We start from the raw sequence: 20,674 nt of genomic DNA, 5'->3' as shown, positions 1-20,674 counted from the left end.
AAAATTTGTAGCACTCACTCACATATAAACGCATGCGAAGGCAAGAACTTGAAGATAAATTATTGCATTCTACACACACTGAATTTACACCGGCACCCAAGAAAAACAAAATTAGCAGAAAAGCCTTCACTTTCAAAGATTTTGGTGGCACTAAAGATGCTAGCACGGTTCTAGCATGGGTTAGTCAGCTAGATGACTATTTTCATGATGAAGACTTTCCTGAGCGTGAAATGGTAAAGTGTGCATCCAATCATCTCACTAATAGCGTTGTATTGTGGTGGAACGCCACCAAACAACATGGAAGAAGACCACGCACCTGGAATGCATTTAGAAGAGTGTTTTTACCCCAATTTTTGCCCATATAGTACAAAGCTAAGGCATGACTTCAATGGGATTTAATTCGACAGGGTAGAAATGAAGATATACAGGGTTACACTGACCGTTTTTGGAATTGTTTAATTCAATTGCGAGCTATTGAACATGTTAGTCGCAAGAATTGAAGCAAAAGTACATATCAGGCTTGGCACTACAAATTAGTGATGTGGTAGATATGTTCAAACTAGATTCTCTGTCAAAGGCCATTTATTTGGCTCTCAACGCAGAAAAGAAGAAAGGTGGACATTCCTCTCACACTGATCAACCTGCTAACACTAACCGCAACAAGAGACCTCCTTTCTCTCCTAATTTTGACAAAAGCAAACACCAAAGCCGTACCTTTTTCGAAAGACGAAGATTTGACAATCCTCCTACCACTGCTCAACCTCATACGAGCAATAACAACAACAACACTCAGCAACGAAGCAACCAGCATCCTTCCAACCAGCGTTTTCCTCCAAATCTAATGGTAACAAAAAGGTGAAGTGTTTTAAATGCTTTCAATATGTTCACTATGCAGATAAGTGCCCAAATGGTCATGCTAAGGGCAATGGTCAATCCAATGGCCATTCCAATGGAGTCAACAGAAATTCAAGTCAAAAACCCTTCAACAACAACCGCGCCAACGGAGCTACTCTTAACCTCATCGAAGATGCTATACCCGACGACAACGAAGTGGAAGTTAACTACGGTGAGGGATATGATCCTGATTATGATAACGATGACAACCCATCCTCAGGTACTCCTATATCTCCTCACACTTTGTTTAAAGTGCAAGGCACTGTTAAGGGTGAAAATGTCACCATCTTGCTAGATGATGGTAGTAGCCATGATTTCATTTCCACACGATTGGCACAACAACTATCACTCTCTGAAATTTCATCACCTCACAAGGTCAAAACTGTTTTTAATAATCAACATTTTAATTGTAAAACTCAAGTCAATGTTTAAGTTTGCATTGGTGAATTCACACAAACACGTACATTTTTGGTAGCACCATTGCATGGTCTTGACATGATTATGGGAATGCCATTTCGTCATGAATTTGACCCGTTGATTAATTATAAAACACGTACAATGTTTCTCACTCACAATAATAAAAATTTCTCCATCCAAGAAACACTGGCACATCAAAAATTTCCACTCCTCTTTCACACTCAAGCCAAACGAGCAATTCGAAGACAAGGGAAAACATACCTAGTCTTGGTAAATCAAATTTCTGCTCAAACGAAAACTTCACATAACTCCACCCATGATGAATTTCTCTCACAATTTAAAGATTGCTTCATGCATGATCTGCCACCTGGAATTCCACCATCACGCCTAGAAGACCACAAAATTGACATCATACCGGGTAGTGAACCTCCTTGTAGAGCACCTTATCGTGTAAATCCTACCGCACACAGGGAAATACAAACTCAAATCACTAATTTACTTGACCGAGGCCTAATCCGACCTAGTAGTTCACCATACGGAGCTCCAGTACTTCTTGTCAAGAAGAAAAATAGAACCTTTCGTATGTGTATCGACTACAGGGATTTAAACAAGATCACCATTAAGAATAGGTTTCCTATTCCTAGAGTGGATGATCTACTAGACAAACTGAAAGGGGCACACATCTTTAGAAAAATTGACCTTAAATCAAGATATCACCAAGTCAAAATGTTTGAACATGATGTCTACAAAACTGCTTTCAGAACACAAACTGGACACTATGAATTTCTTGTCATGCCATTTGGTTTGACAAATGTACCAGCTACATTCACACGCATGATGAATCGAATTTTCATTGACCATCAAGATTTTGTGATTGTGGTATTCAGTAAATCTGAAGAAGAGCATAAGCAACATTTAACCCGTGTATTTGATCTGCTTGCACAAAATCACTTGTATTTGAATCCTGAAAAGAGTTCATTTTTCCAATCTGAAATTGAATATTTGGGACACATTGTATCGAGTAAGGGAATACATGTCGATCCAAAGAAAATTGAAGCCATTCAATCATGGCCTAGACCCAAAAACTTGCATGAGCTACGATCTTTTATTGGTCTCTGTAGCTATTACAGGAAATTTGTTCGTAATTTTTCTTACAAATCACATTATTTGACTCTCTTATTGAAGAAAAACACGCCTTATGAATGGACTGATTTGCAAGAAAGCTCATTTAATGCACTTAAACATGATTTGACTAATGCACCTGTACTGCAATTGCCTGATTTTGAAAGACCATTCTTTGTGGTAGTCACTGATGCTAGTGGAAAAGGTATCGATGCAGTCCTCATGCAAGATAACCATCCAATTGCTTTCGAAAGTCATAAATTCAAACCGTCTGAAACAAAGTTCAGTACTTATGATAAAGAGTTGACTCTGCTGTGGTACATGCATTGAAAATTTGGAAACACTATGTAATGGGTACTGACTTGATCATTAAAATTGATCAACAAAGTATCAAATATTTACTCTCTCAGTCCTTAATAGATGATAGAAATATTAAGTGGACTGCTTTTATTCAAAGTTTTTAGCCCAACATTCAATACCAACCTGGTAAAGAAAACGTTGTAGCTGATGCTTTGAGTAGAAGACCCTCACTTAATCATCTATCAACCATTACGAGAACTTCATTTGACAATATGCCTGACACTTATGCACATGATGATGACTTCAAAACGACATGGTTGCACATGCTTGATAATTCTGTACACACATTTCTCGAATACACTAATTAAGAAAACTTCCTTTATTTCAAAATAAAATTGTGTGTGACTAAACCTTTCCATACATTAATTATTGAAGAATTGCACAAACCTCCTTACGCTGGACATAGAGGAATTGCTGCAACTTTTCAAAATTTATGTCGTGATTTCTATTGGCCTACTATGAGAATGGATGTTAAATAGTATGTGTCAACTTGTTTGATTTGTCAAAAAATCAAAGCACGGGTAAGAAACTGGGACTTTTACACCCTCTCCCCATTCTTGAAAGACCTTGGGAACATATTTCAATGGATTTTGTTATTGGTTTCCCACTCACAACGCACAAACATGACATGATATGGACTATTATTGATCGTTTCTCTAAACAAGCGTACTTTGTTCCGTGTAAGAAAACACTCACAGCACATCAAGATGCACTTTTGTTTCTTAAGACTGTTTTTCCACATCATGGTTTTCCTAAAGTGATTAATCTCTGATAGAGATTCAAAATTTTGTAGTGCTTTTTGGACTATTGTGTTTGAAAATCTTGGCACTACACTTGACTTCACTTCTGCATTTCATCCTGAATCTAATGGTCAAACCGAAGTCACCAACCGCACTATTATTGACTTGTTAAAGGCTTATATTTCTTCTCAACCTAAGAAATGGGATGATTACCTTCATATTTTGCAATTTGCTTACAACAACACCACTCACACTGCCACGGGTAAGTCTCCATTTCAAATTGTCTATGGTCACTCACTTCCTACTCCTGCTTCACGCCTTTCTAATGTTGTGCCTGCCCGCCGCCGTTGATGATTTCACTACTGACTTCCATGATATTTATGCAAGTGTGCACGCTGCCATTAAACACTCACAAGAACTTTACACCAAGCATGCTAACAAACACCGCAACGCACACCAATTTAAAGAAGGTGATCATGTTTTACTTCGCATCAAAAAACGCAGGTTCAAAAGCGTTGATACTAATGTCTTTGTTAAGCTTGCTCCTCGTTTTTATGGACCTTTCAAAATTTCAGCTGTCATTAATGATGTTTCTTTCCGTTTAGAACTACCTGCACATTGGCACATTCACAATGCCTTTCACGTTAGCCTTTTACGCCCACTCCGAGGACCCCTACCTACACACCACATTTATGAAGACCCATCTTCACTTGTAGACCAAGAAGAGCAACTCATCCCTGATAAAATAGTTGACCATGAGACCACCACTACACGCACTAGAATGGTTTATAACCGTTACCTTTTGACTTTCAAGGGCCACCCTAGAGAGGATGCCAAATGGATGCCTGGAAAGTTTTTTCGCTACTTTCCCGACCATCTCCACACTTTCCATCACTCACGGTGCAGTTGATTTCTCTATTGATCAACTGAGGATAGTTGCTATCCCTGATAGGAGGGATGTTACGAGACTAGGCACCCTCCTGTTGTAGTGGTTAGCTGCAATTGGGATAGCTGTGCGTAATGGTTAATTATGTGTTGTCTATTTATTTTACTAATTGAGTTGATGATGATTTTGTAGAGTGGAATGCGGGGAGTTGATGAAGAGGCGACGGCAATTACTCTTGGCCATTTTATATTACACAATATCTTAGAACATCATTTCAATAAGACACTATGGCTCTGTAAATAGTTGTAGTGGGAACTCCCCTTATGGGTCATGCAAGAACTAATGAGCTTCACTCATTTGCAAAAGTAAAGTGGTTGTAAAAAGAGGGGCCTCAATTTTTGTCACCTTAAACTCAAAATAATATATTAAATACCAACTCCACAAGAGAGGTGCCGTCGAGTTTGGGGCTAGATTTAGGCCTTTCTCTTGCAGATTCTCTTCTCTACTCTCTTATGCTATGGTTATTTGTTGTGTACTCTCTAATCTAGTCTCTTTCTCTTACACATCTCTTACACTTTCTTACAAGCTTGTCTATGTCAATTCTATGTTTACTGTGTGTGTGTGTGTGTGTGTGTGTGTGTGTGTGTGTGTGTGTGTGTGTGTGTGTGTGTGTGTGTGTGTGTGTGTGTGTGATAGTCTAGGTGAGTGTCTGTGCTTGGAAATTGGAAGAAGAGGTGGACATGTTGATGGTGATTGCTTGGAAGCTTGTGTTGAATATTTTAAGCGGTCGATCTCCCCCTCTTCTCCCAACACTATGACATGATAACATGGTCGTTAATTGAAGGTGTCATGAAGTCATTAGGCTTTGGGCCACGGATGTGCCGTCGTAGTCAGAACCCTTGGTGATGGTAGCCAATTGGAGCTCCTTTTCAATGAGAGAATTGTGTGTGCTTTTAAGGTCAAAAGATCCATAAAACAAGGATGCTCACTTGCACCTCTTATGTTCGCCATTGGATCCCACCCTCTGGTTACATTACTGGAAGATAGTGTTGTTAAAGGAGAGATTCAAGGATTGGCTCTGCCCGAATAACAACCAACTAATGGCAAAGATTTTTGCAGATGATTCCCAACTCTTTCTTAAAGCTTTCCCTGAGGTTATCATGAAAGCTCTTGAAATTGTGGAAACGTTTGCCTTAGCCTCATGGTCAAGGTGTAGTCTTGAAAAATCAAGATTGATCTCTCTTCGAGAATGACTCGTTTGATCTGTCTATGTGGACCAGGGAGATAGTGTCAAAAGAGAATATTTTCTGTCACCTAGGAGCCCCTCTAGGAGTGGAAGTTACTCACTAACATAGATTCTTGTGGGTTATGGAGAAAGTCAAGATTAAGATGCAAAGGTGGGAATTCGTGCTTCTCCCCTTCCCAAGCAGAGTGAAGGTTATCAATTCTTTCATGCTGCCCTATATAGCCTTCAATGGTTTGTTGCTTAAGCTAGCTAAATGCAACTGGAAAGAGTTCTTGAAACCAGTTAAGAGATTTCTATGGAAGAACGATACTAAAGACACAATACCCTGGCAGTGGGCAAAATGGGAGACAGTTGCAAGACCTGTGGAGCAAGGTGGATTGGGATCCTTAACCCCAACACTAACACGGTGTCTCAATGTGAAAAGTTTGTGGTAGCCCTTGCTAAGGAACAAAAAGCTTGGGCCATTATGGATAATGATATGATGAAAAACTTCAAAATACGCTCGCAAAGTGGACAATGGAAAGGGATCAAGGTGCACGAACACACTAAGGTAATTTTTCCTTGTTCTCTTTATACTATTGCACTTTGTTGAAATCGATTTCCTTTTGTGCTTACCTAAATTCATGCCTAAGGTCTCACATTTCCACAAGCAAGATTTTTTGCTTAAGAAGAAGACATAACTTCTTAAGTTTTTTTGTTTACTTCTAATTATGGTTCATTACTAACCATAAATAACCATGTTGCTAGCAACCAACCATGATGTTATTTCAAGTTCCGTTATCTCAAGTTTCTTAAATTACTAGACTAAATGGCATAGAGAGAGTAAGAAGCACTCTCTTTAACCATAGGTGACTAGAGATTATATTTACCTAAATAGTATGGATGATTGAATGGTGACTAATATCCGTAATGATCCCTTAATCTTTCGTAAAAACCTTTCTATTGAATTTTAAGTTACTTTTATTCTCTCACCTAAATTACTCTTATAAAGGTAAATGGCATAAATCAAAGGCAACTAAGTAATGGATTTTTTTGGAATTAACCTTATTTTCCAAAAGAGAAATTAGATTTTTTCCAAAAGAAATGCTCTTGATCTTGCATAAATTATGTGTGCAAAAGTTTGTAGTGGCATAATAAGTTAATATCTAATTTTCAAGAGGGACTTGAGTTTTTAAGATAAGTTTATCATAACCAAATGATTTTTCTTTGAGAAAGAAGATTCCCATTCCAAATAAGGTCATTCCCTCCCTTCCCTCTTGCCAATTGAAAAAACCCAAATCTTTAAGCCTCTGCTAGCTAGCTGTGTGATTAATCCTCTCCATGGAAGCAAGAGGTAAGCCTAAACCATATCTTCAGAAGGATTTGTTGATTATTTGTAATCCATTGCATGAACATTTTGCATGACACTAGTATGTCCACTCTTAGGAATTTCACAAATTACTCTTAGACTATTATTCATCGAAGGACTCTACTCTCTACATCTACCTTCTCTCTACTCTCTCTATCCCCTAATCTTGATTCTCTCTATTGCAACTCTTTATGTATTCTCGCTCTCTACCTAATCTACCTAATCTCTACCCCCACTATCTACTCTACATACACCTTTCAAAACCATAATCGCTTTCTAATCCTATCTATTCTCTATCTCTATCCTCTCTCTACTCTCTCGATCCCCTAATCTAAACTCTCTCCCCACGTAATCTTTGGATCTATACCCTCTATCTACTCTCTCTCCCTCTCTACACACTCTCTCTACACCCTCTATCCTTGCTTCTCTCTCTAATCTAACAATATCTCTCTACTCTCTCTCTCTCTCTCTCTCCCTCCACCCTCTATTCCTCTTTTACTCTATCTAATCTTTCTTTTCTTTTTCTTCTTCTTCTTCTTCTTCTTCTTCTTCTTCTTCTTCTTCTTCTTTCTCTCTCTCTCTCTCTCTCTCTCTCTCTCTCTCTCATTTAATCTACACTATTTTAACACTTCTCCTCCCTCTAATCTCTCTCTCCCATCTCTTTTCTTCCCTCTCTTTCTTTTCCTCTCTTTCACTCTCTAATTTCCCCTAAACTAAATTGAATATTTCTCTCCATAATCTCTCTCTAAACCCTTTTTTAATGTAGAATTTATCATACTCTATCACTTTTTCTATTTTTTTAATGTTTAATACCTTTTTTTTCTCTTTTTGTCTTTTTATTTTTCTTTTTCTAATTTAGCATATACATCTTTCACACATGAATTCACTGTAAGTTAACACTAATTTAACATTAAACATACAAGAAGTTTAATGTATAGGTGTGATGTTTATTTGACTTTTTCTCTCTACTTAAAAAAGTATTTAGCATTAATCATGAAATCATGCTTTAACATTAATTTAACATTAACCATTAAATCAACTATAATCTCTCTTTCTCCCTCTCTTTTATTATCTCTTTTCTCTCTCCCTAATTACACACCAAGCAAGTATCTATGAACTAATCACACATCTACAACAAATAATCAAACAAGCAAAGTGAAGTCAACCAAGCAAGCAAGAAGCACTTACACCAAACATGAAAGAGATACAAAATATTTGAATCTAACTTTTCTAATGTGTGTGTGTGTGTGTGTGTGTGTGTGTGTGTGTGTGTGTGTGTGTGTTTAATTAAGATAACGGGGATGGGGGGGGGGGGGGGAGATTGTGTAGAAGTTTACGTCTTGTGTTCATCTAGCGTTCAAGTCTTCTTGCGGTCCTCTTTATAGAGCCCTCTTGTGGTCCATCCTTGCCTCTCCAAGTGATGGAATGTTCCACCAAAGATTGATTGTGTGTGTATGTGTGTGTGTGTGTGTGTGTGTGTGTGTGTGTGTGTGTGTGTGTGTGTGTGTGTGTGTGTGTGTGAGAGAGAGAGAGAGAGAGAGAGAGGTGAGCTTTGAGAGTCAGAAGGAGAGAGAGAGAGAGGGGTGTGAGCTTTGAAAGGGAGAGAAAGAGAGAATATGGATGGAGTGCGATGTTGGTAGGAGAAAAAGAGCAAGGTATGCTACAAAAAAGTGACATACCGTGCTCTATTTCTTTTTTAAATTTGCATGGTAATATGCAAGGTAATATTCATGGTAGCATGACAATATTTAACTTACAAAAAAAAGCCTTCCCACTCCCCTCTCTCCCCTTTAACCACGCCATCTCTCTCTCTCTCTCTCTCTCTCTCTCTCTCTCTCTCTCTCTCTCTCTCTCTCTCTCTCTCTACAAAACGCGGTAAAAGGTTGTGGTAAACGTTTTGAAACAACCCATGAGGCCGTTCCGCCGATATTGAGGATCCCCTGGCTCATCCATGCGACATCTTCCTCCAATCTATGGTGCTGCTATGGACCAGTAGTACTCCCTTGCATTGTTACCAAAGCTTCTCTCTCACAACTTATGTATGACAACTTCTCTATCTCAGCGTGGAAGAAAGATGGCATGTCGCAGTGGCACCTTCGTGTCAACCCTAGCTGTGGTAACCTGTACCCCACAAAAATTTACATGCTTTGTCCTCCCCTTGCCAGTGTAGGGGATTCTCCATTTATTGCACATTACTACATAAGAGATCATACTATGGAAGTTAGGGCAGAGATTCCTTTTGAACTTTGGCATGATATGACAAATGGGTTCCCTCGAGGGGCTATGTTTGTTGCATTTGCATCTATTTTTTGGAGATAATCTTGGAAGTATGGAGAAAGGGGGCAAGCTGTGGGAGCTCTCCCCATGGCTGGCGCAGCTATGGGATGGGAATCCATTTTGCTATATGGATAGGGAACTGAGGATCTTGATCATCTTCTAGGACTCGCTTCCCGCAAAGATATACCACCTGGTTCTAATCCAAGGAAGGGTTATTATCTTGAGCTAGAGCAAGAACATGCTCATTGAATTGTTGCCTTTCATCCCAGTCAAGCTCATCAAGAAATGACTGTCCGTGGAAAATTAGATTATTCAACTTGCAGTAGGCCTAGAGATGGCATCATCTACAAAATGTCTAATGTTTTGGCTCCTATACAAAGTCTCTTAAACATGGTAGGCTCTCGGATAGCTTGCATTGAGTGGAAAGGGTTGTGAAACAAACTTAGTAATGAGCATGTTTGGTGGGATATCGTTGACAAAATTGTTGCAGCAGTCAATAAGCTTTACGAGACACGAATTATCAGCACCAAACCAATTCCTGCTTGGATGTCTTTCACTTCATCTGATTTGAACCTCACATTACGACAAGTTCTCCATAAGTGGAGAAGTCTTACTGCTTTGGATAATAAGTGGGTACTTCAAAGAGAGTCTTTTTACTAGATGACATGGAAGACCATCCCCACTAGATATAATAATGAAGTGCAGGGTGAGCAAATACAATTTCCATTCAGGGTACTGGCTTGGAGGGGCAAAATCCACTTGGCCATATTTGTGCACAAGGTTAGCGGCCTTGTGAAGGGATTGTATTTCCTGTGCCGTAACAAAGAGCATGAACAGTTGTTAAGAAAATTATGAGACCTAAATTCAAGTGGGAAAAGCCCGCGAAGTGCGCTCAACATTTACATCTTTATCTTTTGGCAGAGTCAAATTGTGAGCTGCTATCCAAGCAGATAAATTGCGAGCAGGCCGTTCGCATTTATTTTTCTCCCCATCCGTATTTACAAACCTTTACTCTATCAAGCTCTATTATCTGTGCATTGCGTTATTGGATTGTCAATCAATCACAATGGTCTGAAATTTGTATTCTATCATCTTTTTGAGTTTTTCTTTACAATTCATTTAGTTATTAAGCTAAAAAATTGACATAGTTTGGTATTTTCTTAGCTTCAGAGTTCTTTACTTTATGGAATGTAAATAGAAGTTAGGAAAAAGAATTGTGCATCCACAGCAAGGTAGTCCAACAATTAGCAAAGGCAAGGAAGACAAAATAGATTTGAGACATATTCATATGTTTTGAGTTTACAGGATTTTTGCAAGAGTTTGATATCTTTCAAAGATGCTCAGGTCAAGCCAGGAGGAGTCCGCATTAAGCAAGGTGTGTGTGTGTGTGTGTGTGTGTGTGTGTGTGTGTGTGTGTGTGTGTGTGTGTGTGTGTGTGTGTGTGTGTGTGCGCGCGCGCGCGTGCGTGCGTCGATCATAGAGAGCACAACACTGCAGACTAAGTGGAGAGTTAGTGAGATATCCGCATTGGAGGTATTTGTGTTGCCCACACACACAAGGTTGAGGGGTATGCCAAGCTAGCTTGCAATCTATTGCACATGGTTTACATGTTGATGATAAGGCAGCAAGCCTACTCTATTCTTCATGGATGTAACAAAGCATATGATTAATGTGTTATGCCCCTCCTGCTAGGACAAGCCTGCTCCAGCTTTTGTGGAGTTCCATTGACTTTGATGCACCAACAAGAGCCACCAATATAGAGCATATATACGTCAATCACCCAATTGCTGTTGCCAAATCCAAAAGAAGGTAGTTGTTTTCTCTTGCTTTTGCAACATGTATGTTGTAATATACATTGTTGCAATGAAGCTAATATGGCCACTAATTCAACAATGCCTTCTTGCTTTCTCTCTCTCTCTCTCTCTCTCTCTCTCTCTCTCTCTCTCTCTCTCTCTCTCTCTCTCTCTCTCTCTCTCTCTCTCTCTCTCTCTCTCTCTCTCTCTCTCTCTTCCTCTCTCCTCTCATCTATTTTGTGCCATGTTTGGCGAATGAAACATATCAGCATATGAACGTCATGAAACACCCTACTTTATTTATAGGATGATTTGCTCGCAACATATCATGGGTGCAATGTGGAAGTTGAATCTCGGGGGCACTAATTCAAGGGCAACTGCGCTCTCTCGTCTCCCCTCCTCTCTCTCTCTCTCATCTATATATGCATGTTGTATCATGTTTGGATAATGAAACATAACATCATACCAACAACATGAAAAACCTTGCACTAGATTTAGAGGATGGGTTGCTCGTAGCATATCATGGGTACAATGTGGAAGTTGAATCTGAGGGGCAGATTCACGGTGATATTGAGATCAAAGATGCTTGTTAAATAGCAATGCACACCACCAAATGACACAGGAAAATGGCACTAAGGCCGTTTACAAAATCAGTTAAATAATCGCTACGTAAAGCTTTAATCAATGTTTTTCCACTCTTATCGCACCCTTGATTTCCTATATACCAAGGTACTGGTTCAACTATCATAGGTAAATTTAATTTGAATGGTACTAAATTTAAGTCATAAAGACACTTTATATAACAAGATTTTTTTAAAGATTGATTTGATATCATATCCTCAATAGGATCTATAAAACCCAATAAGCCCTTAGAAAGTAAAAGATTTAAAAGTGCTCCTCCTAAAATTTTGATACTATTTTCTATATTAATTATAGGTTCTAAATTAGGATCCTCATCCTCACATTCTAATGTATAAGCTGAGTTGTCATAATCTCTTTCTATTAAAATGATTTTTCCTTGCTTATCTATTAAGGTAGCAGCTTTTACTATAGGATTGTTATCTATTAAGGTAGCAGCTTTTACTATAGGATTGTTATTCTCTAAATCATTTACAATTTGACCCAAACCATAAATTACTAGCACTTCCAGTGTATATACATCTAATTTGTTTAATACATTTAGTATATAATTATCTATTAATGTCTCTACTAAGACATTTCTCATGTTATAAACTCATTTTTCTTTTGTTATAGGATCACTTGTTAATTTTTTAAATAAATCTAATGAGGTTTTATATACAGATTTTTCATCAAATAATATAGTAGATTGCGCTCTATTTTAAGCTGTAAGTCTTTAAGTAAAAGAGCCTTATCATTAGGATTAAATTTTATTTGTTTTTTCTTTTCCTCGAGCATTTCACATATTTGGTTAACATACATTAATCTTTTTGAAGTTTTTGGATTTATCTTAGTTAATTTTAAAAACACTTGCTTTAAAATCTTTATGTCAACTTAGTGCAATATAGATTTAGCTAAAGGCCAATGTTTTTTAAAGAAATCACTTTTAATTAGTTCGTCATCACTTGAAGAGCAATCAATAAGAATTTCTTGATTTGTAGGATGAGGTTGTGGAGTAGAATTATCTATAGGAGGTTTAGATTCAGTTGAAAAAACACAAATTTGTGCTATCTTTAAAAAATTATAAGGTGTATAACTCTTTAAGTTAGAGTTAAAAGTATAGTGAAAGTAATGTGTTTTAAAAGTATGCAGTGAATAGCTTTGAAAAAACGATGAATAAGTTTTTAAGGGATAAATGGGCTGTGGTTGAAAAAGATCGAAACAATAATAGTAATTGCAACATTTAAACCGCATAATATAAGAAGCTTTTGGGATAAAAGAAGAGTAAATCACAGTTACTTTTGTTCTTTTTTTAGTTTTTCTACTGTTTATTCTCTAGTAGAAAGAGCATCAAGCCATTTCTCCTCTAGCTGAATGAGGTATCTGGTAATTTATTCTCGAACCAAATGAGATACAACCATGTTTCACATTTAAATTAAGTAGTTGTAGACCATTTAAAACAAACATGATGTGGTTTGTCAAGATATAATGTCTCTAGCCAAATGAGATGTCATGCCATAGAAAACCCAGGCAGAAAGGGTAAAGCCATCAAAACATGAAAATGTTTTATTCCCATTAAGAGAAACACTAATGATAGAGGGATTTTGTTTTTGTTTTTCAACTTCAGGGCACAAATTTCAGACCAAGATAAGGCGGTCCACTAAAGCACTCAACAATATTCAATTAGGTGCATGCCTTAGTATATACCTTGGGTAGCTTAGCTTGGGGTTTTCATGCCTTGCAGTAAACCTTAGGCAGCTTAGGGCAAAGGTTACCTTACGGAAAAATAAAGCGAGGCAGGGTATGTTTGTCATTTCATTCCGTTTACAACTCATATCAAGGTAACAAAATCATGGGGGGGTTGGGTTGGGAAAAGCCCAACCCTTGGAAATGTTCTCTGCGTTACCTTAGCTGAGAGCTGCCAAAGGGTTTATTACACTATACCATTAAGTATTGATGATAGTGACCACCACGGTTATGCTAATGAAGGTTTATTGCATCATTTGAGTGAATACAAGTCAAGATTATAGAAAAATAGGCTTATGGTTTAACTACACCTGATTCTAAACCAGTTAATGCAAATACGATCAAAAGGAGAACAAGATGTGCTAATAGCAAAATACCCCTCATGGATAGCATGGTCCAAGAAAAGCCACTCAAAATCTTGACTAAACTATGATCAACCATCATATTGGCAAATAAGCATATTCCTAAGCTTAGTGCACGAAATCGATAGAAGATTAACTCCAAAAGTACTAAAAAAAGTGCTCACAGCAAATGGACCCCTAGCAGTAATAAAGGACTAAAAGGATGAAGCCCATGTATTCAAGACCCTACCACGGTAGTTCAAAGAAAAGGGAAAATAAAGTACCCAAAATAATAATAAAATAACTTGTAGTATTAGAGGATTCTATTAGATTAATACTACACATGCAATGAAAGAATAATGATAGGTAGGAACTTGGGGCTTGGCAAGTATACCAATCAATGATGTTGCACCTCATATGTAGGAAGGTCAAGATAGGAAGTGGACCCAACACAAGGCTTCTACATAATTTGGGGGACTAATTGTCAACCTTAAACTAGGCCATGCAAAGCTATCACAAGTTGATAGCATTCTGGCTACATGTAGCCCTTATTAGCCCATTGGGAAGTAGTGAGTGGGAGGTTGGAGCAATAACTATTTACATATAAGATCTCTTCCATTTTTTGATGTGGAAGAGGTAAATTAAAAAGTGAAAACTACCACTATAGTGCGAAAATTGTAGGCTATACACATGTGTGATCCATACTAAGGCCTCACTCTAAAAGAATCTGAGAGAGTTCTAACGAGAGGGAGAGGGAGATGAAGGGAGATAGTGTTCTTTTGTTTCCAGGGGCAACAGGTTGTGTACTAGTAATAATAACACTCCATGCTTTTCTATCACCACGCATATATTGCTTTCAAAATGTGGAAGGGGAGCATCAACCAACAAAGGCTGGCAGTCTGCTCTAGAGTGCAATACATGATGGTGATCCTGCTGTCAGTGTTAGCAAGATAGCAAAGACGAAACCATTTGTTGATGCACTACGTAGAAGAGTTTGTGGGCTATCACAATATGTGAGAAAGAGCAATTGTAAGCATTGGCCACAATCACGAGCCTTTGCTCTACGGTCTCTTTGTTGATCGTTAGTTTTTTTAATCCCACAACCCCATCGCTGATGGCAATGGCACAACCTCCTTGCATTGATCTCCTACCTCAGCCCTAGCTATAGCCCGCATCTTTTGCACACCTTGAGCCCCACCCCACAACCAGACCACCCCTTTGCCCGTGCTACCTGCTACAGTACTGCCGGTGTGTCGCATGATCATCTTGTGGAAAGTGCATTACACTTTACAGCTAAGCACTGGAGTTCAAACCTCACCAATGATATCTTATCCCTACAAAGGCTATATGCCTTATCCATGCCTATAAAAGGACTCCCCATTGTATTATAGCAATGCAGTTGAGTGTGTAGTTCAAATTCAAATTTTCCCCCTCTACTTGGTGCCAACTCCCCCTTCCCTTCTCTCAAAGACTTCTCTCCCTTCTCTATCTCCATCTCTCTGTCTACTCTCTCTTCCTCTCCTCTCTCACTCTATCTTCTCATTATCACTCAAGTTCACATGGTATCAAAGCTCAAGAACTTGAGTTCCTAAGTACTCTAAGAGACTTCTCTCAAAGCAATGGCCTATTATTACGCCCATCTCTCACTTCCAAGGTTTACTCAGCTAGCATGACTAGCACCTCGTCACCTATGGTTGCAACCACCAAGTCAAGGTATTTCACCATTGACAAGCTCAATGGGAACAATTACAAAGCAATGGCCTATTATTACGCCCATCTCTCACTTCCAAGGTTTACTCAGCTAGCATGACTAGCACCTCGTCACCTATGGTTGCAACCACCAAGTCAAGGTATTTCACCATCGACAAGCTCAATGGGAACAATTACAATGTGTGGAAGTTGAGAATGGGGCTATATCTGAAGCAATTTGGCCTCTAGAAGATTGTTCTTGGAGAAAAAATAAGACCAAGTGAAGACGAGTACGCCCCCGACACGGAGCTACATTTGGCAAGTGAAGACGAGTACGCCCCCAACACGGAGCTACATTTGGCATGTGATTCAAGGGGACATTATGACTGAAATGGAGATTATACTCCATTGTGAGGATAGGCAAGTCCAAATGGTGTGGACTCTATCCACCTCTAAGGCTATTTGGGAGTTCTTCAACAATAGTTATGAGAACATTGATCTTGTTTATCAAGTCTCCTTGATCAAGAGGCTTGTAGAGAATACTATGCAAGAAGGCCAATCTGCAATCAAGTTCCTTGATAATTGGCAGCCCCTGTTAGATGAAGTTCTCATCTCTGGAATGGAGATTTCAGAGAAATTTCATTGTATGCTTCTATTGGAGGCTTTACTCGCAAGTTAGAGAGCCTTTGTTACTACTCAAGATATGTCAGCCCCTGTTAGATGAAGTTCTCATCTCTGGAATGGATATTTCAGAGAAATTTCATTGTATGCTTCTATTGGAGGCTTTACTACGCAAGTTAGAGAGCCTTTGTTACTACTCAAGAGGCTTGTAGAGAATACTATGCAAGAAGGCCAATCTGCAATCAAGTTCCTTGATAATTGGCAGCCCCTGTTAGATGAAGTTCTCATCTCTGGAATGGAGATTTCAGAGAAATTTCATTGTATGCTTCTATTGGAGGCTTTACTACGCAAGTTAGAGAGCCTTTGTTACTACTCAAGAGGCTTGTAGAGAATACTATGCAAGAAGGCCAATCTGCAATCAAGTTCCTTGATAATTGGCAGCCCCTGTTAGATGAAGTTCTCATCTCTGGAATGGAGATTTCAGAGAAATTTCATTGTATGCTTCTATTGGAGGCTTTACCCGCAAGTTAGAGAGCCTTTGTTACTACTCAAGATTTGTTACTACTCAAGATATGTCCCAAATGCAATTGCAAGGCCTTGTATCCAAAGTCCATCAGGAAGAAGCTTTAAGAGACCACTCTAATGGCTCTACTTTAGTGGATCTAGCCACTCATATCAGTTTCTGAAAAGTTGGTCCTAACCACCATTACAACAATTCAAGGTAGCTGCATAAAGGTGGTTCTAACCGCCCTAGAAATGCACCTTATGGTCAAGTCAATGCCACAAGTGCAAGAATTTCGAACACATTGCCAAGGATTGCAGGTCCAAACCAAGCATCATGGTAGTAATCATGGAGGATTCAACGGACATAAAGCAAATGGAGGCTATCATTGCAAAGCTCATGCTCATTTCACTAATATTTCAAGCTATGATGGTGATACACACCCTACTTCTATACAAATTTTTACTGCAAGCTTCAGCTCTTCTAAGACACATCACAACTCTTCTATTTGGTGTCTAGACACTGGAGCTACACATCACATGACATATCATTTTTCTTGGCTTGCACACTACACTCCTCTTCAACACCCACTTGAAGTCGTCATGGGGGATAACAACATTCAACATGCTCGAGGATATGGCATTGTTGCCATTACCTTACCCGATGGCACTATAGCTCACTTAGACAAGGTATACTATGTACCAAGTCTAAAGCAGAATCTCATCTTTGTAGGAGAGCTCACCTCCAAGGGAATTACAGGTTCTTTCACACATGATAAGTGCATCCTACAAACACTTGACACAAATCACAAGCCTTTCTCTATATCTTACCCCAAGGAAGGGCTCTTGTATCCTCTTGGATCTGGTAAGGTCCAAGCCAAAGCACTTTCATCAATAATCACTTCTCCTAAGCAAGAGGAGACACTTACTTGGCACTACAGGCTAGGTTATGTCTTGCAACAAGTGCTCAAGGATATGAAGCAAAAGGAGCTAGTGGTGGGTCTAGCAACCATAATTACATCAATCACATTTTGTGAGGCATGTGTATTGGGCAAAGCTAAGCATTTTTAGTTTCCAAGGTCAAAGTCCCATACAACTCAACCTCTTGAGCTCATCCACTTGAATTTGTGCGGCCTAATGCAGACATGATCACTCACCAACAACAAATTCTTCCTGATCTTCATTGACGACTATACAAGGTACACTTATGTCTATTTCTTGGTAGATTAAAGGGCTACTTTCATCAAATTTCAGGCTTTGAAAGCTGCGGTGGAGATACAATTGGATCGCAAAATGAAGCCACTAAGGACAAACAATGGTGGGTAATAAGAGAGCAATGATTTTCAACAATACTGTATATCACACGGTATTCGACAAGAATTTACAATTCCGAATCACCCTCAGCAGAATGAAGTCGTCGAGTGCAAGAATCTCACATTAGTCGAAGCTGCCCACTCAATGCTAGCCCTCGCTTGACTTTCACTCAATTACTGGGAAGAAGCCACATCTACTGCAACATACATTCAGAATCGAGTCCTCTCATCAGCTAATCCACACAAAACCCCTTACCAGTTATGATACAATCACCCGGCCAACATACTACATCTCAAAATATTTGGTTCCCTGACATACCCTCTGCTAACTGGTCATAATCCAAATGTTCCCGAAAGAGCATCGATACAACATTATTCTACAATTATGGTGAACCACATCATGGCATCAAGGAGTTACGCCTATATGATTCAACAACGAGACGGTTTATTTTCTCAAGGTCGGTAATTTTTTGTGAGTTTCTTCTCCTTGGTCACTCCACAAATCATCACTTTGAAACCCCATCCTCATTGGCACAAATGCCTCTTCTTCCTACTATGGATACACCATCAATTACCATGGCCGATAAACACAATAACCATTTTCTCCATAGTGTGAACAACCTCTTGACCACTTTAATTCAAACACATAAGCCCACAAGCTATAAATCAAAAAATACCGAACTACAACAGATTGTGCAATCTGCCATGGAACGCCCACACCAACCCTCACCTACCTTTGCATTGGATTCCAAGAACCTAGCACTACTTACAAGCATGCCCACACACTCTTCTCAACCCTCTAAGCTCCTACATAATGTACACACACAGGCAAAAATTCAGCTCTACACACAATCCTCTCATGTGCCATATTCTACTCCGAGCAGTCACATCCCCACAAGCTCATCAATTTTTGCCTTCATCTCACCCTCATTTCAGCCTCTCGGCTCCTCCTTTATTGCCTCCAAGCATGGCTCACACACCTATAGTGGTATCATCCTCATACTTAACTCCACCTAGTTCTACTCCTCATAGAAAGACTATCACTCCCATCAGTATTTCATCTTCATCCTCAGCCCTCAAGGCCTCTAATCAACCCTCTGAATCAGCCCCTATGGATGATGAAGGGATCTCGCCTCCTCTTCACCCTCGACACCGCTCTCTCGAAGACATATATGAAGCTACTTCCTTCTCCTCATTCTTGATTCAAGAAGAGGAAGACCTCTCTATCAATATCCCCAACCCGTTCAAGGAGAACACGCTCTCAGTAGAAGATGCCATTGCCTCTCTCGAAGGCAAACATTGGATTGAAGCCATGAAGGAAGAGCTTCAAGCACATGCGAAGCTCATACTTGGACTATCACGCCTATGCCCGATGATGCCAATGTCATCGGTTGCTGATGGATTCTCAAAAAGAAGCATCATCCCAATGGTTCTATCGAACGCTACAAAGCAAGTCTTGTCGCAAACGGCTATACACAACAACATGGTACAGATTTCACTGATACTTACTCTCCCGTCATGGGCATCACATCATTTCACATACTTGTTGCATTAGCCACATTCTTTGACATTCCTCTTCCTCATCACATTGACATTTGCACTGCATTTCTACATGGATGGCTAGATGAAGTCATTTATATGGCTCAACCACCCTATTTCTATTGTGATGATCCCACTATCTATGTATGCAAGCTAAATAAGCCTATATATGGTCTTAAGCACTGTGCACGACAATGGTTCAAGTGCTTGCATGATTTCCTTATCAAATGGGGATGGGTACAATGCACTTCCGACCCCAATTTATTCTATCATACTCTGTTTCATGGATGGGCAATCATTGGTGTGTATGCAGATGACATCCCTATCATGGCAATTGATGTGTTGTGGAAATGTTCAAGGAAGAATTTCCAGTCCATGACAATGGCCCTATGACCTACTTCTTGGGCATAGAGGTCAACAAGGATCCAAATGGTAAATTCATCAAGCTCTCACAGTGGAAATACATTGATTGGGTGAGTATGGTCTTCTCTCTTCTAATGCACAACTCTCAACACCACTCCTTGTCAAGCATAAACTATTCACATCTTTGCCACCATCTGATGATGATACTTATACTATGTCAAGCTTTCCCTATGCTCGCTTAATTGGCCAGCAAAGGTATCTCATTTCATGCACAAGGCTTGACATTAGCTTTATTGGTCATGTATTGTCACGCCATATGAAGGCACCTCACAAATGCCATGGTCTTGCTTCCAAGAGATCACTGTGCTACTTACATCACACTCACCATCATTCTCTCACCTTTTATCATCAGCACCACTCATCACCACTGTAACTCAAAGGTTTTGTTGATGCCGACTAAACCCAAATATGCATAGCATCTATAGGCATCTATTTCTTCTTGCAGGTGGTGCTATTTCTTGGCAAACCAAGCACCGGACTTCTCTTGCTCTATCATATGCCGAGGTAGAATATATATAGTAGCATCCCTCGCTGCTTGTGAAGCATTGTGGCTTCACCAACTTTTAGAAGAACTGCCAATTCCATGTGCCACTCCTCCAATCATTCTACATTGTGACAATCAGTCAGCAATTGCAATGGCGAAGAGTCCGCAGCTTATCGAGCGTATAAAGCACATCAAGCTCGCGTATCACTTCATCAAGGAACTAGTAGAAGACAAGTTCATCCACCTCAAATACATCTCTACCACACAGAATGTCACAGATTTCCTTTACAAAGATAGTTCCTCCTGAGAAACATAT

The 20,674-nt window shown here is 39.3% G+C and overlaps 1 pseudogene; it reads left to right on the top strand.

The window, feature by feature from the left end:
- The first annotated feature begins 8,922 nt into the window (after window positions 1–8,922).
- LOC147456670 (uncharacterized) lies at window positions 8,923–10,390 on the top strand (annotated as a pseudogene).
- Window positions 10,391–20,674: the final 10,284 nt, after the last annotated feature.

This window comes from Adiantum capillus-veneris, chromosome 6, assembly GCF_014529385.1.
Source record: "Adiantum capillus-veneris isolate H3 chromosome 6, ASM1452938v2, whole genome shotgun sequence".
Classification (NCBI taxonomy): Eukaryota; Viridiplantae; Streptophyta; class Polypodiopsida; order Polypodiales; family Pteridaceae; genus Adiantum; species Adiantum capillus-veneris.
Note: the sequence above shows the minus strand (reverse complement) of the source record. Positions and strands in the feature narration are given on the sequence as shown.